The 7,535-nt window shown below is 32.6% G+C and overlaps 1 pseudogene; it reads left to right on the top strand.

Moving 5' to 3' along the window:
• Positions 1 to 767: 767 nt before the first annotated feature.
• LOC103308072 lies at positions 768 to 5,092 on the top strand (annotated as a pseudogene).
• The last annotated feature ends 2,443 nt before the right edge of the window (positions 5,093 to 7,535 follow it).

Here is a 7,535-nt window from a genome sequence, read left to right as displayed (position 1 = left end):
CATGTCTCATCAATAGCATCGCGCAAGCTCATTTTTGATTCGTTACAGTATACTGTATCTGTATGGTAAATACTAATTTACATTGGTAGGTAGGTACAAGTGAAGCTCAGCTCTGGGCGGCCGTAATTTTGTCTGTTATTTCATTCATTATACAAAATGTATTATGAATAACATCGTTTTTAATTGTAAAACAAAAAATTAAATGTAGATTGATTCATATATTCAAATATTTTTGTTTTTTTTAAACAACAGGTTTAGAAATAATAAAATACATTACAATATAAATCATAATCATTTGTTTTTGCCATATAAAATACCATACAGTTACAACCAACCATGAAGCTTCAATTCATGGAGGGAGCTCAATATCTAGCAAGGTTTATAGATTATCATGAACCTTGGATATCTAGCTCTAGAGAGCCTAGACAATATTTATATTATATAAAGGCCTATCTACAGTTAAAAATATTGAAATATCAGTGTTGTCAATTCTCGCAGTCAAACACGTCCCATGTATCAGGTGTTTTACTAATAGATAATAGTAGATAATATTATACAAAGCGTTCGATGGTTCTATCAGCTTGCTCTGTCAGTGTGCACCGATGACGACCAGACGATAATAAAATCGCTTGTTATTTGTATATAAATATGCATTTATTTTTTATGCCCAGACCTAATCAGATATCTATTATCCGACTAGCAAAAGAAGAAGAAGCACTGTGTCAGGTCATTTCTCTGTAATATCTGGTAAGCAAGCAATCATAAATAATACATACGTGATACGTATAACGTATTTAATATTTATAATTATAAATAATAGCGGTGCAAAATTGTAAAATCCTCCAAACATACCAACCCTTAATAATATTGTCTGATGACATACAACGACGGAACCCATCATTGGTTTGTGTTATTTCTTTTTAGTAATTTCGAGGCTAGAACAGCATAGATTTCAATATTTGTTTATCTACGGCGATTGTGCACGCGATTATGGACTCGAAAGCGAGCAAAAAGAAAGCCTCCGGATCGGCAGAGTTTACCGAACACGCTGTGGATCTATTGAAAGCCGACTATCCTAACTCGCGATTCAACAAGTACGACGCCACCTGTGACGGTCCGCAGCTTGTCGACGTGAGCAGCCAACGCTACGAACGACTTTCGAGTCGCATCCATCAAACTTTTGCAAATGTGAGTACCTACCACGATGATTTACCATGTTCAGGGGCGTCCGCAGAAAATCAGCTCCATGTGTGCAAAATTAAATTTATCTTATACATACATGGGTAGTCACATATTTACATTATTATACACTGATTTTTTTGTTCATTAAAAAAATTCCAGTAGGTGCAATGACGGGTGTCCCTGACCATAATATTATATAGGTACCTACCAGCTACCACTCTCGCGTTTACTTACGTTTACGGTTTACTCTTGCGATTATCACACATATATTTTATTTACACGTAAAATATTATTCCTTCGCGAACTATTACCTTCCTTGTTTGTTCATTTTAAAAACCGCAATGTTTCTATGATTCTCTGTATGCACGGCAGCGCCATCGATCAACGACGGTTTTCGATAACTGTCACCGAACAAAAAGCAAGGGTCAGGCATTCAGGCTCGGTCGGCGACTCAGTTTTCGTGCGCGAGAGCGGTATAATGTTCTTAACGTGAACGCAGTATGCCAGTATAGTTCAGATCAACAATGCATTTTCTATCAGTATGAGAATAACGTGTGCAATTCCAATTTCCTTTCCTATTTTGTATATTACGACCTATGCGACTAGATACTATTATTACAGTTTATAGTATAAAAGTAATTGCATTCGAATGGAATTATTAATTAGTATATGGAAACAAACGTCTTTATGAAAATATGTTTTTATTTTTTAACCTAAAACCTAATAATTCAATAACCTAAAAGCAGTAATAATAATAATCATAAATATTTTTAAAGTAATGACATGAACATTTTAGCATTTACATTTTTGGGAAGCACGGTTTGTGTGCCGCATACCCTGCGATCAAGTCTGCGCGCGCCGCACGTCTGTAATAACATTATGATTGATGCCATAATATTATGGCGTATTGTGTACTTGTAGATTATTATAGTTGTATAATTTACTAAACATCGTATTATAAAAAAAAGGTTATTTAATAATATAACCTTAACGGCTTAACCGCCTTAACCTATACTCGGGCACTGCCTATACTCAGTGGCAAAGTGTCATAAGAGACAATAAGAGCTCTTTCACACGAAATACTTATTTGTGGCCGGCGACTAGTGTCTGAAAAGAATCGGGCGACTAAAAATGTATTGATATTTATTATTTATAGAATTGGTTCACGCGAGAGTACGAGACACAGATAAGGAATCCTTGCCCGTCGGCGTTTCGAAACGTCTCTTTCCCTATATATAGTAGCCGGACACTGTGTTTGTGTCTGAGCCATCGATAATTCATACTTTGTTATGAGTATGGTCAGACGAGACATACGAGTCTGCCAATTCATACCGATTTTATAAAATAATTTAATATTATTAATATTATTAAGACAACGTCTACTCACTTCGGACAAATAATTTAGATTTTAGTTTTATTGTATTGAAATAAAATATTTATTTTACTCATTTGAATGACAATAATGTTATAAATTCATAATATTATAATATATTTCAATATATTCGTCGTGACTTATCGCATTATCGCAATGACAAAAATAGAAATTTCCGATAATCAGGCTTTGATAAAAAATGCAATATTCAGTTAGAGATGACCGTAGCAGAAAACAGCATCTTGCAATCAGGAAATTAAATAAATTATGAAACAATAAAACAAAATATCTCTAAAAGTGTGTTTCCCAATTTATACAAACTACTACAGGTGCTATAACAATACCAATCAGCTCGGCTACATATGAACGAAGCTTTTCTGCAATACGCAAAATTAAGACATGGCTACGCACGTGTATGCTACAAGAAAAATTTAATAACTCTTCAATATTATACATTGGAAATTTGGAAAAGATATCAATATCAGTATTGAGAACGTTAATTATATATATTTGCTAATAAAAATAGGTTTATTGTATAAAATAATAAAATATTTATTGTATTATAAATTAACGATTTTTAAAGTGCATAATATTATAAAGTTAGTAATTAGTAATTCGTATTTCGTAGTTTTGTAATTTAGTAATTTAGTAGTTGATGCGGACTGGAGAGTGAAGGTATTATTGATATTTGAGTGGGGATGTTGGGGTAAGCCCCCACGGCTTATTTTGTAAAGAAACATTTAAGCCCTCCCCTAAAATTCGATCAATTCTCCGCCTATGATTAGTATATTGTGTCGTATAATATTGCAGTGCAACATCAGTCAGATACGCCAAGTCTACGCCCCGCATATGTACGGCATGTATATGCTGCGCTGTGAAGAAATGAAATTGGTCGCTGGCATAAATAAGGTCAAAGAGTTAATTTTGTACCACGTGACAACCGAGTCCAGAGCCCTGGAGTCACTGGAGAGTGGACTCGATTGGAGGCGCACTCGGCAGTCGGCGTGCCAAGTTCGGGTGCGGCGTGTCGTTCAGTGACGATGCTGACTACGCTAATTACTACGCCGATAATTCTCTCCGAGGTATAATTATGATATTGTCTGTTAGTTTAATAATTTATAATTAATTTTTGCTGGTTTGTCAACGATTGGCTACAATTACCCACCCCCAACCTTCACCAGTCACCAGTAAAACGCATAAAACCTACTATAAAAATATTCGAATGTACCTATATTATTATACTGCACGGACGAATGGATTTATACACAAGTTCCATAACTAATTGACCAGTGGCGGATACGAGGGGGGGCGATGGGGCATTCAACCCCCCCCCCCCCCTTGGCCCGTATTTTTACGTTATTTTTATATTATAAAATTGGGCTGACAACTAATATTTTTATTTTTATTACATATTTATTTAGTTTTATAGGTGAAATAATGCAAATAATTTTAGCCTACAATAAATTACACGTTATATAAAAAAAGGTAATTTAATTTTTGAAAATTCGACCCCCTTGGGTGACCTCTGGATCCGCTACTGTATTTGACTTGCTTTGTTTATCGTTACCATCTCCAACGAGGACTGGTAACCATTTACGTTAAGTACTTAAGTTCACAAATTTATACGTTTAAAAATTACGCGGGCGTGGACGTGTTCGCCGCATTCCACACACACACGTAGGCCATGGGTTTTTTACGCCGCAACACAGATTTGTGGTGCATTTTACATTCGGCACACCACGTACATTTTCTTTTTTATTTGAAAAGTTATTTTTTATCAAAATAATGTCACGCCATTATAATATATAGTTAATTATGTGATAGTTTCTTTTATTGTTCTGTTTTTGCGATCGATTGCTGCAGGAACACGGGTGATTATGATATGCTCCGTACTGGTGAGAAAAATGTACGACATCCCCGCAAACGACAACGGGGACAGCCTGATCGTACCGCCCGGCAGTGCAGACACGACGGTTAGTCACAATGGCCGCGTATACGTTAAGTATAACGATTATGATTTTTATCCTAAGTACTTTGTGTACTACACTCAGAGATCAGAACACATGACCGGGAGCAAATATTTCCGTGGCAACACCCGCCGGGCGAGGTCGATGGGATTAGTTGGATCGATGAGAGCTATGAATCTTTATTGATTTTGAAAGATTCTTGAACGTCGTTTTCGATTTTTTTGATTTTTACGCAACCGGACTATACATATAGTAGTATTGTCTGTATAATTATTTTTATTTTACATAATATTGTCTATAATATTCATAAAAGTATAAGACATTGATTTTTATTTTTTTTCCAAAATATTTCGCTGTAAAAGCCGAGTACAGTTTACATTTTATTTTCTCTGGTCAGTATTCATTTATGACGTCATATTTATACGTATCACTTATGCGTGAACAATTCCTACCAATAACTTATAACTATTAAAATTTACAGCTGGTATTTTTAACATAATTTAATTGTACACAAGTTTCATTATATACGTACACACTACACATGAAAGAGTGAATTTTTATTTTTATGTAATTCTATGCTATTATTTGTGAATAAATTTGAATTTTTATAACATATATTTATTTGTGTTCTGGAAAGTTTTCGTTTTTTGTTCAGGATTGGTTATTATAATATTATTGATAAAAGGGTTAAAAATATTCAGTTGGAAATGGTGGCCAAAGTTAAAATTTAATAATTTAACAATCATATTTAATGCAGTCATGTTCATAAAAAATTACAAGTATTTTTCATATGTTTGAAGTCGTACTGTTCTAGAAAAACCATATTTTATTACTATTAATCGAATTATAATATTGGATAGTCGAATAAATACGAAGAATTTTTTTTCAATTTCCAGCCAGGACTAATTTAATAGTTAAAATAGCAGGGATGCCCAAACTTTTTAAGTTTGTGCCGCCCTATTTGAACCAAGGTTCTCTCAGGGCGCCCTGGGGCTAAGTAATACCTAAGTATCTACTACCTTATACGAATGCGTATAACACTGAAAATCGTGAACTTTGTTTTTAAGGCTGTAACTTAAAAACTAATGATTTCTAGCAATTAATTTTTGCAATATCGTTCTTAAATCGTTATTATAGTGTAATATACATAGCTCAATCAAAAAAGAAATTGAAAAATTGGCGTGGGTGCTAAACTATATTCGTTTCCAATAAATTATTGTAATTATATGTAAGGACATAATATATTATATATTTTTTAAAGTGTCCATGAGCCCCCACCCACATATGAACCCCCCCTCTGTATGAACCCCCTAAAACACCTCCTCGAGCACGCCGATGATTATTACATATATTTGAGTTTTTCTTGGAAATTCAGTTGAGCAGCATTAAAAAGGTTATTTGCTATTCCAATTTCCAAGACCAATGTCTTTTACGTATAATATTATGATTACCCCCATCTCATGTTTACGACGATAGTCAAACTAATATTTAATTTTTATTATTTTGAATAAATATAAGTGTACCTATTAAAAGAAATATGAATGATATTTTTTTCCCAAATGGATATGTTCACGGATTATAAAATTGCGTATTTGAACTTACGGTTTTACTAATCCAAATGGGGCGTTAACAATTAACATGGACACATAGGTAACGTGAATCATGTGCGCGAGTATAACGCATAATATAACGTTTTTTGTTAATTCGCTGCTCCCCCTTTCACATGCTTGCTTTTGGGACAGTCCCATCAAAATACCTATTACTGTGTATAATGTGTACCTAAGTATACCTTAGTAATTGATGATGATTCAAATAAACAAATAGAATTTATTAAAAATATATATCTAAAATTTAAAACAAAAGTCTTTATTAGTTATTTTCACGTAAAATCAGCTTTTGAAAAATTTTATTTTGTTTTTTGGAAAACTCTTATAGTATATAGATATTTTCAATTTTCACTGAATGTTTATTTTATTATACTCTATACATGATACAATATGTTAAAAATATTTTTACCTTTTTGAGCTATTTATAGACATTTTAAATTTTAAATTGTTTTTTTTTCTATTAAATTAAAAATTTTGAAAATTAAATACAATGTCCCTCTATTAATTTGTTATAATATCAGTTGTTAAATATTAAAGAACCGTAGGCACAATTTAGTTTGTAAGCATTTAAAGTTATGTAACCATGACATTGTCTACTAATATTATATTTTCACAGACTACGAAATATTTTGTTCAATATTTGTAATATTATCCTGTTATTTAATTTATATTGCTAATATTTATTATTCCTAATGTCAAACATGTGTACTTTATATTAGGTATTAGAAATAAATTTATATGGCAATGTTAGGGAGGCTTTAAAATATACATAAATACAAATATATGCAGTGGCGCAACTAGACATTTGGGGGCCCTAAAGTCAAATATAAAATTGGGCTCCCTAGTAAAAAATGTAAATGGTCATAAACAATTAAGGGTACACGGTATACCGCTTCCTCCCCACTCATAAGGTACTTAATCAAAACCTTTTCATCGTTAATTATAATATTTATGATATGATATGTAAATATAAAAGCGAAATGGAAATCTTTGTTACGGGTTGGCTCCGAATATGCATGACGAATTTGGCTGATTATTTTTATGATGTGTTCGCAATTAATAAAGGCATTGCTTTTGTCAATTTAGATTTAATTTGAGAAAACATCAATTAATCTCAAATTACTATACTATTATACATTTTACTACATTTATAACGAATACTATTAATTCAAAAAAATATAATATAGTTATTTTTTTTTTTTTGACATGGCTGACTAGCAGATAAAAAGGTGCAAACTTGCAATTTTCGTCACAGCCAATTGAAGTCCTTGGGTAAATAACCAGGAGGTTATAGTTCATTTTTTTAAGACTTCAAACTGCATGGTCATTAGCTAGTTTTTACTGTGGACAATATTCCACACCATTATTTTTAACTTGCAATTCACTATGTCATGCGAGAGGTTCAAA

This window comes from Acyrthosiphon pisum, chromosome A2 (assembly GCF_005508785.2).
Source record: "Acyrthosiphon pisum isolate AL4f chromosome A2, pea_aphid_22Mar2018_4r6ur, whole genome shotgun sequence".
In the NCBI taxonomy this organism is placed as follows: domain Eukaryota; kingdom Metazoa; phylum Arthropoda; class Insecta; order Hemiptera; family Aphididae; genus Acyrthosiphon; species Acyrthosiphon pisum.
The sequence above is the reverse complement of the archived record's forward strand: the minus strand, read 5'-3'. Positions and strand labels throughout refer to the sequence as shown.